Raw genomic sequence first — 17,560 nt, 5'->3', positions numbered from 1 at the left:
CTTGCATTTAAGCCAATCAGAGCTGGCTCCCCTGAAATCGACGTGCGTGAGCACAGTGTTATCTATATGACACACATGAACTAACACCCTCTAGTGGTGAAAAACTGTCAAAATGCCCTGAGAGAAGAGGCGGCCTCCAAGGGCTTAGAAATTAGCATATAAACCTCCTAGGTTTAGCTTTCAACTAAAAATACCAAGAGAACAAAGCAAAATTGGTGATAAAAGTAAATTGGAAAGTTGTTTAAAATGACATGCCCTATCTGAATCATGAAAGTTTATTTTGGACTAGACTGTCCCTTTAAAACAACTTTTCAATGTATTCCAATTATCCAATTGCTATTGTTCACTTGGTATCCATTGTTGCAGAGAATACCTAGGTAGGCTAAGAAGCTGCAATACCCTACTGGGAGCTAGTTGCGGATTGGCGGCTGCACGTACATGCCTTTTATCATTTGCTCAACCGATATGTTCAGCTAAATCCCAGTAGTGCATTGTTGCTTCTAGGGTTACTCTTTAACAAAGGATATCAAGAGAACATAGCTGAATTGATAACAGGAATAAACTGCAAACTTGTTTAATTCATGCTCTATCTGAATCATGAAAGTTGAATTTGGACTTTACCTTCCCTTCAGCTTGGTCATACTAAAGGCAGAGAGGCAGACATACATTTATATTGCATTGCATACAAGAGCAGCACTTATATTTTATACTACAATATATTTACATATGTGCATCATATATACTAGTAATGAACCTCAGCAAAACATCTGTACACAGTATATATTGCAAAAGGTCTGCAAACACAATTTTTTTTATACATTAGCAAAATATATACGCTTAACCCCTTGAGTGCTAATGACGGCTCTGAGCCGTCACAGAGTTTCTCACTCTGGTGCTAATGACGGCTCAGAGCCATCATGAGCACTCTCCCACCTTGAGGGAGATCTGGGGGCTCCTTACTGCTGCTACCCCGGCGATCGTGCCTGTAGAGTGACAGGCATCGCCGGGGCTTCACGTGATGCGCGGTGACGTCACACGCAATTACGTGATGACATCACCGCACAACTTTATTTAACATTAACAATGTTAAGTATAGGAGGAGGGGGCATGCTGCTTAGAAGCCTGTATCTCAGGCATCTAAGTAGCTACAGACCCCCAAGACCCACGGTTGGAAAGGTAATCACCTAACCTTTCTAACAGTGTAAGTATTGGGGGGTCTGTAAAAAAAAAAAAAAAAAAAGTTAAAAAAAAAAAAAAAAATCAAAAGAAAATATTAGCACCCAGGTGGGAAATGGCTTAGCAGCCAAAGGGACAGTCTAGGCCAAAATAAACTTTCATGATACAGATAGAGCATGTAATTTTAAACAATTTTCCAATTTACTTTTATCACCAATTTTGCTTTGTTCTCTTGGTATTCTTAGCTGAAAGCTTAACCTAGGAGGTTCATATGCTAATTTCTTAGACCTTGAAGGCCACCTCTTTTCAGAATGCATTTTAACAGTTTTTCATCACTAGAGGGTGTTAGTTCATGTATTTTATATAGATAACACTGTGCTTGTGCACGTGAAGTTATCTGGGAGCAGGCACTGATTGGCTAAACTGCAAGTCTGTCAAAAGAACTGAAATAAAGGGGCAGTTTGCAGAGGCTTAGATACAAGATAATCACAGAGGTTAAAAGTATATTAATATAACTGTTTATTATGCAAAACTGGGGAATGGGTAATAAAGGGGTTATCTATCTTTTAAAACAAAAATTCTGGTGCAGACTGTCCCTTTAAGTGCCCCATTGCAAAAGGTCTACATACATACCAAGAGTATATACCAGACGTTAAGTGCTGTACTGCAAAACATCTGCATATACAATAAATGTTTTATGCATGCACAGTATATATTAGCATTTAAAGGGACATTAAAGACATTGCGATGGTAAAATTATAAATCTGCAATATACGTTTATTACTTATTTTGTCCCTTTTCCTGTAATTGTGAGCTTTTCAGTTCCTGTTAGAAATGGAAGTGCAGAACACATATTCCACACAGTCAATGGCTGCACACGCTAGTGACCTATTTATAATAGCTGGTGAAAATACTTTATTAGGAGGATGAGAGAAAAAGACGTTTCAGACCTACATGGTCAATCATGCATGCAAAAATCAACTCCTTAACCTTTTAACGCCGTTATGCCGTTCCATTCCGTCATAATTACACTGGGCTTTAGAGCCGTTATGAAGGAATAGAACGGCATAACGGTTTTCAGCTCCTGTGCCCCCTCCGTTATTTTGTTTGTTGTGGATCCGGTTGGGGGATGTGCCTAGTACCTCTGGCACTCCCCCAGGATCCAATCAGCATGGAGGGGGTGTATCGATTGTCCCCTGTAACACTGTAGCAGCCAATGAGTGGAATCATTGGCTGTTACAAGTGTATCCGCTTCCTCTCTGCTCTCAGTGCGATCTGAGAGAGAGAGGAAGACAGTTTAGTGTTGGTGTGTGCTGCAGAAAGCTAGAGAGGGAGAAAAAATATAGTTACAAACAATATATATATTTTTTTTGCTGCTGATCACAGAGCTGCTACTGTGATCAGCCTAATATAACTTGCTTAGCCTGTTAGGGCTTTGATCAGTGTTGATCAAAAGCGTTGGGGGTTTATTTGTGGGGGTTACAAATATATATATATATATTGTTTTTGCTGCTGATCACTGAGCTGCTACTGTGATCAGCCTAATATCACAGTGATCAGCCTGTCAGGGCTTTGATCAGTGCCCAAAAGTTTATTTGTGGGGATCTTTAGTTATTATTAACCCCTTCCCTGCTGTTCCCAATCACTACCCTTCCCAGTTCCTTTTTTTTTTTAGTTTATAAAAAAAAAAAAAAAAAAAAAAATATATATAAAGAAAAAATCATAATTTAAAAAAAAAAAAAAAAAAAGGGAATAGGGTGGGTGGGAATAGGTGGGTGGTAATTGGGAGGTGGTAATTGGGGTGGTTTAGTGGGATTTTGGGGAAGGTGAAGTGGTAATTGGTGGTGGTGAAGTGGTACTTTGTACTGAAAAAAATCCCTTATGGCACGCTATTCAGCAGAAGAGGCTTATGCCATTCTTGCCGCAGATTCAGGGAGTGAAACCCTCTCTGCTCTGTCTGACAGCGCAACCCTTACGGCATCAGATATAGAGCCCCTGAGTGATACATCTGATGCTGGTGCTCCCTGCCCGCCACCTAAAAGGAGGCGTCGCACAAATGACCAAAATTGGATACCCCCAAATTTCACTGCCCCAGAAATGCCAGAATTTACTGAGACTCCTGGCATAACAAGTGATGTTCCAGTATGTGAGCCAATAAACTATATGTCACTGATTCTGACAGATGCTATGTTTGAGCATATAGTTGCTCAAACAAATTTATATGCCAGCCAGTATCTGTCCAAAAATCCCCAATCTCTGTATGTCAGAAAAAATACCTGGCATCCCACTGACATACCAGAGATTAAAAAGTTTTGGGCCCTGACATTAATAATGGGGATTGTGAAGAAACCCAGCATTCGTTCATACTGGAGCCAGAACCCCATCCTGGCTACCCCTCTTTTTCCAGGGGTTATGAAGAGGGACAGATATGAACAATTGCTGCGGTTTCTCCATTTTAATGATAATACCAAGTGCCCCCCCAAAAATGACCCCCTGCATGACAGGTTATATAAACTAAGGCCCCTGATAAGCCACCTGTCCCAAAAATTTAAAGAAGTTTACATACCTGAGCAGGACATTTGCATTGATGAGTCCCTCATGAAATTTAAGGGGAGATTGCTTTTCAAGCAATATATACCATCCAAGAGGTCCCGCTATGGGGTAAAATTTTATAAGCTCTGTGAATGCAGTACTGGGTATACCTGGGCATTTCGCATCTACCAGGGAAAGGATAGCCACTTGGATCCACCTGGCTGCCCAGATTCAGTTGGCACAAGTGGGAAAATTGTGTGGGATCTCCTACTACCCCTGCTAAATAAAGGGTACCATTTGTGGCTCGATAATTTTTACACCAGCACAGAGCTATTAAAATTTTTGTTTTATTTTGAAACCGTGGCCTGTGGCACAACAAGAAAAAATCGCAAAGGTTTCCCCCAGAAGCTGACATATGGAAAAAAAAGTAGGGGCACAACGTCAGCTTTACGCCACAATGAGCTACTGGCCCTTCGGTACACTGATAAAAAAGATGTGTACATGCTCTCCACAATGCACGATGAAGCTACAGTGCCAGTGTCTGTGAAGGGAAGATCTGCACAGATCCGAAAGCCAAAGTGCATTGTGGAGTACAACAAAAACATGGGGGGGGTAGATTTAGCTGACCGGTGCCTGCAGCCATATCTAATTCAAAGAAAAACTAGAACTTGGTACAAAAAAGTAGCCTTTTATATTATGCAGATCGCAGTATATAATGCATATGTGCTGTACAAAAAAACAGGCACAGGGAAAACTTATACTTTTTTGGAATTTGTGTTAAATGTAACATCTGATATTTTGTTTAACCAGACCCCTAATCCTCCCACTGTTCAATCTGAAAATGTTGAGCGACTCTGTGGCAGGCATTTTCCCACTAGGATCCCCCCCACTGCCTGCAAATTAACACCCCAGAAAAGATGCAGAGTCTGCTATAAAAAAGGAGGGAGGAGGGATTCTAGTTACCATTGCCCTGACTGCCCCTCTCAACCTGGCCTCTGTATCACTGATTGCTTTCGAATATATCACACAGAGTTAAACTTTTAATTTGAAAGCAATCTGTATGTGTTCCTAATTTATTTTATTTTATTATTCTGTATTCCTAACTTCATAAATCCCCTGACCTTGTCCTGTCCCTTTATATGTTAAGCCCATCCACTCTAAGGCCATTATAAGTTATACAAAACAACTAAAATACTCCTTTTAGAATATCCTGAGTTATCTACTTTTGCAAATGGTATGTCATGAGGGGGGTAATTTTCATTCCTGGGCTGCCATACTGTCTCAAAGGCAACATAGGGCCAGAAAATCAATGTGCCAAATTTCTATGCAGACCCTATATTGGGCCCTGTAACTTCCTAAAACCACATAAAACCTGTGCATAGGGGGTATTGTTGCACTCATGGGAGATCACTGAACACAGATATGGGTGTATTATAGCAGTAAAAAATATAATGATGTTGATCTAAATAGAAAACATGCAAAGTCTGTGTGAAAAAAGCAAATAAAAAAATATGACCACTAAATTTGACCAGGTTTTGTGACTAAGTGGCTACAAAAAAAGACTAAACATAGTCCTTTTTTAATACCCTGGGTTGTCTACTTTTGCAAATGGTATGCCATGGTGGGGTAATTTTCATTCCTGCGCTGCCATACTGTCTCAAAGGCAACAAAGGTCCATAAAATCAATATGCCCAATTTCCATGCAAATTGGCAGACCCTATATTGGGCACTGTAACTTCCTAAAACCACATAAAACCTGTACATAGGGGGTATTGTTGTACTCATGGGACATCGCTGAACACAAAGATGGGTGTATTATAGCAGTAAAACATAAAAGGATGATATAAACAGCAAAAAGGCAGTGTTTTTGTGATAAACTAAAACTGAAATATGAACATTACCTTTGGCCAGATGTTGTGACTAAGTGGCTACAAACAAAGACTAAACATAGTCCTTTTTCAATACCCTGGGTTGTCTACTTTTATAAATGGTATGCCACGATGGGGTAATTTTCATTCCTGGGCTGCTATAATGTCTCAAAGAGGACAAAGGCCCATAAAATGAATGTGCCAATTTTCTATGTAAATGGGCAGATCCCATATTTGGCCCTGTAACATCTGTAAACCCCATAAAACCTGTACATGGGGGGTACTGTTTTACTCTTAGGACATTGACAAACACAAATATGTGTGTTTTATATCAGCAAAACATAAAAGGTTGATGACAGAAACAGCCAAAGGGCAGTGTTTGTGCAAAAAACGCATACAAAAAAAAAGGAGCACTACATTTGGCCAGGTGTTGTGACTAAGGGGCTTCACAAAAATATGTGACATGGGCCTTTTGAAATACCCTAGGGTGTCTTCTTTTGAAAATGGTATGCCATGATGGGGTAATTTTCATTCCTGGGCTGCTATAATGTCTCAAAGAGGACATAGGCACAGAAAATTAAGGTGCCAAATTTCCATGCATAAAAACTGAAATGGGCAGACCCCATATTTGGCCCTGTAACTTCTGTAAACCCCATAAAACCTGTACATGGGGGGTACTGTTTTACTCGTAGGACCTTGACAAACACTAATATGTGTGTTTTATAGCAGCAAAACATAAAAGGTTGATGACAGAGACAGCCAAAGTGCAGTGTTTGTGCAAAAAACGCATGCAAAAAAAATCACCATTACATTTGGCCAGGTGTTGTGACTAAGGGGCTTCACAAAAATATGTGACATGGGCCTTTTGAAATACCCTAGGGTGTCTTCTTTTGAAAATGGTATGCCATGATGGGGTAATTTTCATTCCTGGGCTGCTATAACGTCTTAAAGAGGACATAGGCACAGAAAATTAAGGTGCCAAATTTCCATGCATAAAAACTGAAATGGGCAGACCCCATATTTGGCCCTGTAACTTCTGTAAACCCCATAAAACCTGTACATGGGGGGTACTGTTTTACTCGTAGGACCTTGACAAACACTAATATGTGTGTTTTATAGCTGCAAAACATAAAAGGTTGATGACAGAGACAGCCAAAGTGCAGTGTTTGTGCAAAAAACGCATGCAAAAAAAATCACCATTACATTTGGCCAGGTGTTGTGACTAAGGGGCTTCACAAAAATATGTGACATGGGCCTTTTGAAATACCCTAGGGTGTCTTCTTTTGAAAATGGTATGCCATGATGGGGTAATTTTCATTCCTGGGCTGCTATAACGTCTTAAAGAGGACATAGGCACAGAAAATTAAGGTGCCAAATTTCCATGCATAAAAACTGAAATGGGCAGACCCCATATTTGGCCCTGTAACTTCTGTAAACCCCATAAAACCTGTACATGGGGGGTACTGTTTTACTCGTAGGACCTTGACAAACACTAATATGTGTGTTTTATAGCAGCAAAACATAAAAGGTTGATGACAGAGACAGCCAAAGTGCAGTGTTTGTGCAAAAAACGCATGCAAAAAAAATCACCATTACATTTGGCCAGGTGTTGTGACTAAGGGGCTTCACAAAAATATGTGACATGGGCCTTTTGAAATACCCTAGGGTGTCTTCTTTTGAAAATGGTATGCCATGATGGGGTAATTTTCATTCCTGGGCTGCTATAATGTCTCAAAGAGGACATAGGCACAGAAAATTAAGGTGCCAAATTTCCATGCATAAAAACTGAAATGGGCAGACCCCATATTTGGCCCTGTAACTTCTGTAAACCCCATAAAACCTGTACATGGGGGGTACTGTTTTACTCGTAGGACCTTGACAAACACTAATATGTGTGTTTTATAGCAGCAAAACATAAAAGGTTGATGACAGAGACAGCCAAAGTGCAGTGTTTGTGCAAAAAACGCATGCAAAAAAAATCACCATTACATTTGGCCAGGTGTTGTGACTAAGGGGCTTCACAAAAATATGTGACATGGGCCTTTTGAAACACCCTAGGGTGTCTTCTTTTGAAAATGGTATGCCATGATGGGGTAATTTTCATTCCTGGGCTGCTATAACGTCTTAAAGAGGACATAGGCACAGAAAATTAAGGTGCCAAATTTCCATGCATAAAAACTGAAATGGGCAGACCCCATATTTGGCCCTGTAACTTCTGTAAACCCCATAAAACCTGTACATGGGGGGTACTGTTTTACTCGTAGGACCTTGACAAACACTAATATGTGTGTTTTATAGCAGCAAAACATAAAAGGTTGATGACAGAGACAGCCAAAGTGCAGTGTTTGTGCAAAAAACGCATGCAAAAAAAATCACCATTACATTTGGCCAGGTGTTGTGACTAAGGGGCTTCACAAAAATATGTGACATGGGCCTTTTGGAATACCCTAGGGTGTCTTCTTTTGAAAATGGTATGCCATGATGGGGTAATTTTCATTCCTGGGCTGCTATAATGTCTCAAAGAGGACATAGGCACAGAAAATTAAGGTGCCAAATTTCCATGCATAAAGACTGAAATGGGCAGACCCCATATTTGGCCCAGTAACTCCTGTAAACCCCGTGAAACCTGTACATGGGGGGTACTGTTGTACTCGTAGGACATTGACAAACACAAATATGTGTGTTTTATAGCAGTAAAACATAAAAGCTTGATGACAGAAACAGCCAAAGTGCAGTGTTTGTGTAAAAAACGCATACAACAAAAATGACCACTACATTTGGCCAGGTGTTGTGACTAAGGGGCTTCACAAAAAGACGTGACATGGCCCTTTTGGAATACCCTAGGGTGTCTACTTTTGTAAATGGTATGCCATGATGGGGTCATTTTCATTCCTGGGCTGCTATAATGTATGAAAGGCAACTTAAGCCCAGAAAATGAATGTGCCAGATTTCTATGTAAATGGGTAGGCCGTATGTTGGGCCTTGTAAATTCCAGAAAACTCAGAAAACCTGTACATGGGGGGTATCGTTATACTCATGGGACATCGCTTAACACAAGTATGGGTGTTTTATTGCAGTAACATATATCAGGATGATGATATTCACAATAAAATCATTTGGAAAGCTTCAAATTTCTTAATTTCTCACACTTACTTTGATTTTTTTTATATAAAATTATAGTTGAGAAATAAATCTTTTATGCCAAAAGAAAGCCCTATCTGTCCTCTAAAAAACAATATATAATTAGTGTGGGTGCACTTAATGTGAAAGGGGTAAATTATGGTTGAAAAGACATATAGCTGAAATTCAAGGTTTCGTTTACGTTCAGAACTTGAACAATTGCCTATGTCATGAAAGGGTTAAGCAATCACTGTGTATCATGTTCTAGGACTAATTGTTTTTGTTTTTTTTAGATGTTTGCAGTACACACCAATGTCCTTGGGTGCAATAGGAAGAAAAAATACAAAGGGTTAGCTACAAGGGTTAATGTGACTTTTCTGACTGACTAACTGTGTCTACATATACTTTCAGGCATTTGTTTAATCATCTCAGGATTCATTGAAAACTTTCCTGCCTCGCTTGGCTTGTTTTTGTTATATAACCTCAGTACACTGTCATGTATTGTACTAAGGCCTATGCAGTCAACCAGAGGCTTTGCTAGTGTTGAGCTGGCACATCTCAGTGCCAACATCCTGCACAAACAATTTTTTAAATAAACAGTTTTACTCTGGCCTCAGCTCCTTATAGTCTGGGTATGATGTAATGAGAAAGGCAGCAGAGCAGATGACTTCAATGGTTTTTATCACACTCAGGACAAAGCACAGACAAAAACTGAAGAAAATATTAGTGTAAGTCACTGGCCTGAATTTATTAAGCCTTACATGACAGCTGACACACCTCAGGCCCCACCCCCAAGGACTGCAAGAAGAAAGTGGGCGGAACCTAACGCACAAGGCGCCCCATAGAAAGTAACTTAACTCTACAGAAATACACTTTTGCTTCTACTCTCATATTAAAATAAATACATTTAAAAGGGATTCTTATTTTGAGTACAACTTCACAAACATTGAAATTGCAGTAAAATAAAGGTTTTGTGGATACACAGAGGGAAAACCGAAAAAGTTCCTTGTACAGAACACTCACTGACCCTGAAAGGCTACTTTACTGAGACAGTAAAGTAAAAAATTTAACTGATTCAGAAAGAACATGCAGTTTTAAACAACTATCAAATTTACTTCTATTATCAAAGTTTTCTTCACTCTCTCGATAGCCGTCATTGAAAAGAATACCTAGGTAGGCTCAGCAGCAGTAATGCACTACTGCAAATTGCTGATTGGTGGCTGCACATATATGCCTCGTCACTGGCTCACCCAATATGTCCAGCTAGCTCCCAGTAGTGTATTGCTTCTCCAACAATGGATAGAAAGAGAATGAAACATTTAGTAATAGAATTAAACTGGAGCAATACATCCGTTGGTATGTTCTATCTGAATCATGAAAAACTTTAGGTTTCGTGTCCCTTTAACAAAATCAGAAGTGAATGAAGCACATTTTATTGTGAAAACAATACAGACCTTACAAAAGGAATTTACTTTAGAATACTAATTTGGAAATTTGAATTTTAAAAATAATTTGCTGCATAAAAAGAAATACTGAACTATATTGTAAAGTATCATACTGTACAGCGTTTCTCTTTTTTCTGCACTGAGAAATTAAATCCCTAAAAGAGCTGCAAAAGTTTCAATTCAGTGTTTCTTTGTCTAGAATTCTGTGCACGATGCTGCAAAACTAACAAATATTTTGGACTCAAAAACAGCTTTGAAGGGACAGAAAAGTCAAAAGTAAATTCCCATGTTTCATACAGAGTATGCAAATTTAAACAACTTTCTACTTTACTTCTATGATCTAATTTGCTTGATTCTCTTGGTATCCTTTGCTCATGAGCAGCAATGCACTACTGGAAGATAGCGGCTGAATGGTGGCTGTACATATCTGCCTCTTAAAATTGGCTCCTCATATGTGTTTAGCTAGCTCCCAGTAGTGCCTTGCTACTACTCCAACAAAGAGAATTAAGCTAATTTGATAACAGAAGTACATTGGAAAGATATTTAAAATTAAAGGCTCTATCTGAATCCCCCAAGAAACATTCTGCGTTGCATCTCCCTTTAATGAATTCGAACCACTGTTTTACTTCACATGGCTATAGATTTTTATTGTTTAAAAAGGTATATAATCCCCTTATTACCCATGGCCCAGTTTTGCATAACCAACACGGTTATATTAATACACTTTTTACCTCTGTAATTACCGTGTCTGACAGCCCCTTATTTCAGTTCATTTGACAGACATGCATTATAGCCAATCAGTGCTGACTCCTAGGTAATGCCACAGGCGTGAGCATAATGTTATCTATATGGTACTAATGAACTAACGCCCTCTTGCTGTGAAAAATGCTTATTTTAAATGCACATTTAAATTTTGACCCATCCCTTTAAATTTTAAATGTACCAATGCATTCAATTTTGACATTTCTATCCTTTTCTAAAGATTAAAAAACTTATTTGCAATAAGGCCCTTTCCATGTTCTTTTAGCTTACATTAGGGGCTCGATTTATCCAAGCTGAGGCGGACAGGGGAGCATATACGCGCCCCTGTACGCCTCAGCTCACCTGTGGCGGGGCGAATTTACCCGCAGGTAGTCACCATTGCACACGAGCGCAATCCCGCCCCCTGCCCGGGCACAGCCAATCACGCGCGGGCAGGCGCTGTCAATCTCCTCGGTCGGACTAGACCGCAGAGATTGAATTTCGCCACCTTAGAGGTGGCAAAGAGGTTAGGAAAGCAGCGGTCTGATGACCGCTGCTTGTTAAATACGGCGAGCAGGTTCTTGTGAGAACTAGCAGCCGTAGGGCTTTGATAAATCGAGCCCTAAGAGTTAAAGTGACAGCCTAGTCAAAATTAAACTTTCATGATTCAGATAGGATATGCAATTTTAAACAACTTTTCAATTTACTTATATCATCAAATTTGCTTTGTTCTGTTGGTATTCTTTGTTGAAAGCTAAACCTAGGCTCACATGCTATTTTCTAAGCCCTTAAAAAAAGTACGGGAAACCCAAACGTCTCATGATTTGGATAGAACATACAATTTTAAACAACTTTCCAATTTACTTCTATTATCAAATTTGCTTCCTTATCTTGTTATCCTTTGCTGAAGGAACAGAATTCCACTACTAGCAGCTAGCTGAACAGATCTAGTTAGCCAATCACGAGACACAAATGAGTGCAGGCACCAATCAGCAAGAAGCTCCCACTATTGTTGGATATGTGCATATTATTTTGTAACAAGGATTCCAAGAGAACAAATCACATTTGAAAAATAGAATTGAATTTAAAAAAACATAATTTATGCTTACCTGATAAATTCCTTTCTTCTGTAGTGTGATCAGTCCACGGGTCATCATTACTTCTGGGATATTAACTGCTCCCCTACAGGAAGTGCAAGTCGATTCACCCAGCAGAGCTGCATATAGCTCCTCCCCTCTACGTCACTCCCAGTCATTCGACCAAGGACCAACGAGAAAGGAAAAGCCAAGGGTGAAGTGGTGACTGGAGTATAAATTAAAAAATATTTACCTGCCTTAAAAACAGGGCGGGCCGTGGACTGATCACACTACAGAAGAAAGGAATTTATCAGGTAAGCATAAATTATGTTTTCTTCTGTTAAGTGTGATCAGTCCACGGGTCATCATTACTTCTGGGATACCAATACCAAAGCAAAAGTACACGGATGACGGGAGGGATAGGCAGACTCTTTATACAGAAGGAACCACTGCCTGAAGAACCTTTCTCCCAAAAATAGCCTCCGATGAAGCAAAGGTGTCAAATTTGTAAAATTTGGAAAAAGTATGAAGCGAAGACCAAGTTGCAGCCTTGCAAATCTGTTCAACAGAGGCCTCATTCTTGAAAGCCCAAGTGGAAGCCACAGCTCTAGTAGAATGAGCTGTAATTCTTTCAGGGGGCTGCTGTCCAGCAGTCTCATAAGCTAAACGAATTATGCTACGAAGCCAAAAAGAAAGAGAGGTAGCGGAAGCTTTTTGACCACTCCTCTGCCCAGAGTAAATGACAAACAGAGAAGACGTTTGTCGGAATTCCTTAGTTGCCTGCAAGAAAAATTTTAGAGCCCGGACTACATCCAGGTTGTGCAGTAGACGTTCCTTCTTTGAAGAAGGATTTGGGCATAAAGAAGGAACAACAATCTCTTGATTGATATTCCTGTTAGTAACTACCTTAGGTAAGAACCCAGGTTTAGTACGCAGGACTACCTTATCCGAATGAAAAATCAAATAAGGAGAATCACAATGTAAGGCTGATAATTCAGAGACTCTTCGAGCCGAGGAAATAGCCATTAAAAATAGAACTTTCCAAGATAACAACTTTATATCAATGGAATGAAGGGGTTCAAACGGAACGCCCTGTAAAACATTAAGAACAAGGTTTAAACTCCATGGTGGAGCAACAGTTTTAAACACAGGCTTAATCCTGGCCAAAGCCTGACAAAAAGCCTGGACGTCAGGAACTTCTGACAGACGTTTGTGTAACAGAATGGACAGAGCTGAGATCTGTCCCTTTAATGAACTAGCAGAAAAACCCTTTTCTAAACCTTCTTGTAGAAAAGACAATATCCTAGGAATCCTAACCTTACTCCAAGAGTAACCTTTGGATTCACACCAATGTAGGTATTTACGCCATATCTTATGGTAAATCTTTCTGGTAACAGGTTTCCTAGTCTGTATTAAGGTATCAATAACTGACTCAGAAAACCCACGTCTTGATAAAATTAAGCGTTCAATTTCCAAGCAGTCAGCTTCAGAGAAGTTAGATTTTGATGTTTGAAGGGACCCTGTATCAGAAGGTCCTGTTTCAGAGGTAGAGACCAAGGCGGACAGGATGACATGTCCACCAGGTCTGCATACCAAGTCCTGCGTGGCCACGCAGGTGCTATTAGAATCACTGATGCTCTCTCTTGTTTGATTCTGGCTATCAATCGAGGAAGCAACGGGAAGGGTGGAAACACGTAAGCCATCCTGAAGTCCCAAGGTGCTGTCAGAGCATCTATCAGGACTGCTCCTGGATCCCTGGATCTGGACCCGTAACGAGGAAGCTTGGCGTTCTGTCGAGACGCCATGAGATCTATCTCTGTTTTGCCCCAACGTCGAAGTATTTGGGCAAAGACCTCCGGATGAAGTTCCCACTCCCCCGGATGAAAAGTCTGACGACTTAAGAAATCCGCCTCCCAGTTCTCCACTCCCGGGATGTGGATTGCTGACAGGTGGCAAGAGTGAGACTCTGCCCAGCGAATTATCTTTGATACTTCCATCATAGCTAGGGAGCTTCTTGTCCCTCCCTGATGGTTGATGTAAGCTACAGTCGTGATGTTGTCCGACTGAAACCTGATGAACCCCCGAGTTGTCAACTGGGGCCAAGCCAGGAGGGCATTGAGAACTGCTCTCAATTCCAGAATGTTTATTGGCAGGAGACTCTCCTCCTGACTCCATAGTCCCTGAGCCTTCAGGGAATTCCAGACGACACCCCAACCTAGAAGGCTGGCGTCTGTTGTTACAATTGTCCAGTCTGGTCTGCTGAATGGCATCCCCCTGGACAGGTGTGGCCGAGAAAGCCACCATAGAAGAATTTCTGGTCTCTTGATCCAGATTCAGAGAAGGGGATAAGTCTGAGTAATCCCCATTCCACTGACCTAGCATGCACAGTTGCAGTGGTCTGAGGTGTAAGCGTGCAAAGGGTACTATGTCCATTGCCGCTACCATTAAGCCGATTACCTCCATACATTGAGCCACTGACGGGTGTTGAATGGAATGAAGAGTGCGGCAAGCACTTTGAAGTCTTGATAGCCGCCTGTCCTCTGTCAGGTAAATCTTCATTTCTACAGAATCTATAAGAGTCCCCAGGAAGGGAACTCTTGTGAGTGGAACGAGTGAACTTTTCTTTTCGTTCACCTTCCATCCAAGTGACCTTAGAAATGCCAGCACTAACTCTGTATGAGATTTGGCAGTTTGAAAGCTTGAAGCTTGTATCAGAATGTCGTCTAGGTATGGAGCTACCGAGATTCCCCGCGGTCTTAGTACCGCCAGAAGAGCACCCAGAACCTTTGTGAAGATTCTTGGCGCTGTAGCCAATCCGAATGGAAGAGCCACAAACTGGTAATGCCTGTCTAGGAAGGCAAACCTTAGGTACCGGTAATGATCTTTGTGAATCGGTATGTGCAGGTAAGCATCTTTTAAATCTACAGTGGTCATGTACTGACCCTCTTGGATCATAGGTAAAATTGTCCGAATAGTCTCCATCTTGAACGATGGAACTCTTAGGAATTTGTTTAGGATCTTTAAGTCCAGGATTGGTCTGAAAGTTCCCTCTTTTTTGGGAACCACAAACAGATTTGAGTAAAACCCCTGTCCCTGTTCCGATCGTGGAACTGGATGGATTACTCCCATTAACAAGAGCTCTTGTACGCAGCGTAGAAAAGCCTCTTTCTTTGTCTGGATTGTTGACAATCTTGACAGATGAAATCTCTCTCTTGGAGGAGAGTATTTGAAGTCCAGAAGGTATCCCTGAGATATTATCTCTAGCGCCCAGGGATCCTGAACATCTCTTGCCCAAGCCTGGGCGAAGAGAGAAAGTCTGCCCCCCACTAGATCCGATCCCGGATCGGGGGCCCTCAATTCATGCTGTTTTGGGGGCAGCAGCAGGTTTCCTAGTCTGCTTGCCCTTGTTCCAGGACTGGTTAGGTTTCCAGCCTTGTCTGTAGCGAGCAACAGCTCCTTCCTGTTTTGGTGCAGAGGAAGTTGATGCTGCTCCTGCTTTGAAATTACGAAAGGAACGAAAACTAGACTGTCTAGTCTTGGCTTTAGCTTTGTCCTGAGGCAGGGCATGGCCTTTACCTCCTGTAATGTCAGCGATAATCTCTTTCAACCCGGGCCCGAATAAGGTCTGCCCTTTGAAAGGTATATTAAGCAATTTAGACTTAGAAGTAACATCAGCTGACCAGGATTTTAGCCACAGCGCCCTGCGTGCCTGAATGGCGAATCCTGAATTCTTCGCCGTAAGTTTAGTAAGATGTACTACGGCCTCCGAAATGAATGAATTAGCTAGTTTAAGGACTCTAAGCCTGTCCGTAATGTCGTCCAGAGTAGCTGAACCAATGTTCTCTTCCAGAGACTCAATCCAGAATGCCGCTGCAGCCGTGATTGGCGCAATGCATGCAAGGGGTTGCAATATAAAACCTTGTTGAACAAACATTTTCTTAAGGTAACCCTCTAACTTTTTATCCATTGGATCTGAAAAAGCACAGCTATCCTCCACCGGGATAGTGGTACGCTTAGCTAAAGTAGAAACTGCTCCCTCCACCTTAGGGACCGTTTGCCATAAGTCCCTTGTGGTGGCGTCTATTGGAAACATTTTTCTAAATATCGGAGGGGGTGAGAACGGCACACCGGGTCTATCCCACTCCTTAGTAACAATTTCAGTAAGTCTCTTAGGTATAGGAAAAACCTCAGTACTCGTCGGTACCGCAAAATATTTATCCAACCTACACATTTTCTCTGGTATTGCAACTGTGTTACAATCATTCAGAGCCGCTAACACCTCCCCTAGTAATACACGGAGGTTTTCCAGTTTAAATTTAAAATTTGAAATATCTGAATCCAGTCTGTTTGGATCAGAACCGTCACCCACAGAATGAAGTTCTCCGTCCTCATGTTCTGCCACCTGTGACGCAGTGTCTGACATGGCCCTAATATTATCAGCGCACTCTGTTCTCACCCCAGAGTGATCACGCTTACCTTTTAGTTCTGGTAATTTAGCCAAAACTTCAGTCATAACAGTAGCCATATCCTGTAATGTGATTTGTAATGGCCGCCCAGCTGTACTCGGCGCTACAATATCACGCACCTCCCTCTGAGCGGGAGATGTAGGTACTGACACGTGAGGCGAGTTAGTCGGCATAACTCTCCCCTCGTTGTTTGGTGAAATTTGTTCAATTTGTACAGATTGATTTTTATTTAAAGTAGCATCAATACAGTTAGTACATAAATTTCTATTGGGCTCCACTTTGGCATTGCAACAAATGACACAGGTATCATCTTCTGAATCAGACATGTTTAACACACTAGCAAATAAACTTGCAACTTGGAAATACAATTCAAATAGAATAATATTAAAACGTACTGTGCCTTTAAGAAGCACAGAAGATCTATGACAGTTAAAAATTAATAAATTGAAACAGTTATAGCCTCAATCCTTGTAAACAACACAACTTTAGCAAAGGTTTAATCCCATTAGCAAAGATAACAATTTCTGAAAGCAGGAAACAAATTACAGAATAAAAGTTTTTATTTCAGTCAAACTATAATTCTCACAGCTCTGCTGAGAGAAATTACCTCCCTCAAAATAAGTTTTGAAGACCCCTGAGCTCTGTAGAGATGAACCAGATCATGCAGGGAATACAATGAGTTGCTGACTGAAATATTTGATGCATAGTAAAAGCGCCCCTCCCCCACACACACAGCAGTGAGGGAGAACAGAAACTGACAGAAAAAACAGATTTAAGCAACTGCCAAGTGGAAAAATGGTGCCCAAACATTTATTCACTCAGTACCTCAGCAAATGAAAACGATTTTACATTCCAGCAAAAACGTTAAACATAATCTCTAGTTATTAAACAGCTTTATGTCTTTCTTACAGTGTAATTCTAGTGAAGTACCATTCTCCCAGAATACTGAAGTGTAAAGTATACATACATGACATTATATCGGTATGGCAGGATTTTCTCATCAATTCCATTGTCAGAAAATAAAAACTGCTACATACCTCTATGCAGATTCATCTGCCCGCTGTCCCCTGATCTGAAGTTTACCTCACTCCTCAGATGGCCGAGAAACAGCAATATGATCTTAACTACTCCGGCTA

General features: G+C 40.9%; 1 protein-coding gene across 4 annotated transcripts in view; it reads right to left on the bottom strand.

Moving 5' to 3' along the window:
- Positions 1 to 17,560, bottom strand: part of WNK3 (WNK lysine deficient protein kinase 3) — a 544,128-nt gene that overhangs the window by 470,383 nt on the left and 56,185 nt on the right. The gene's annotated exons all lie outside the window — the stretch shown is intronic.

The sequence above is a fragment of the Bombina bombina genome, chromosome 12 (assembly GCF_027579735.1).
Source record: "Bombina bombina isolate aBomBom1 chromosome 12, aBomBom1.pri, whole genome shotgun sequence".
Classification (NCBI taxonomy): Eukaryota; Metazoa; Chordata; class Amphibia; order Anura; family Bombinatoridae; genus Bombina; species Bombina bombina.
The sequence above is the reverse complement of the archived record's forward strand: the minus strand, read 5'-3'. Positions and strand labels throughout refer to the sequence as shown.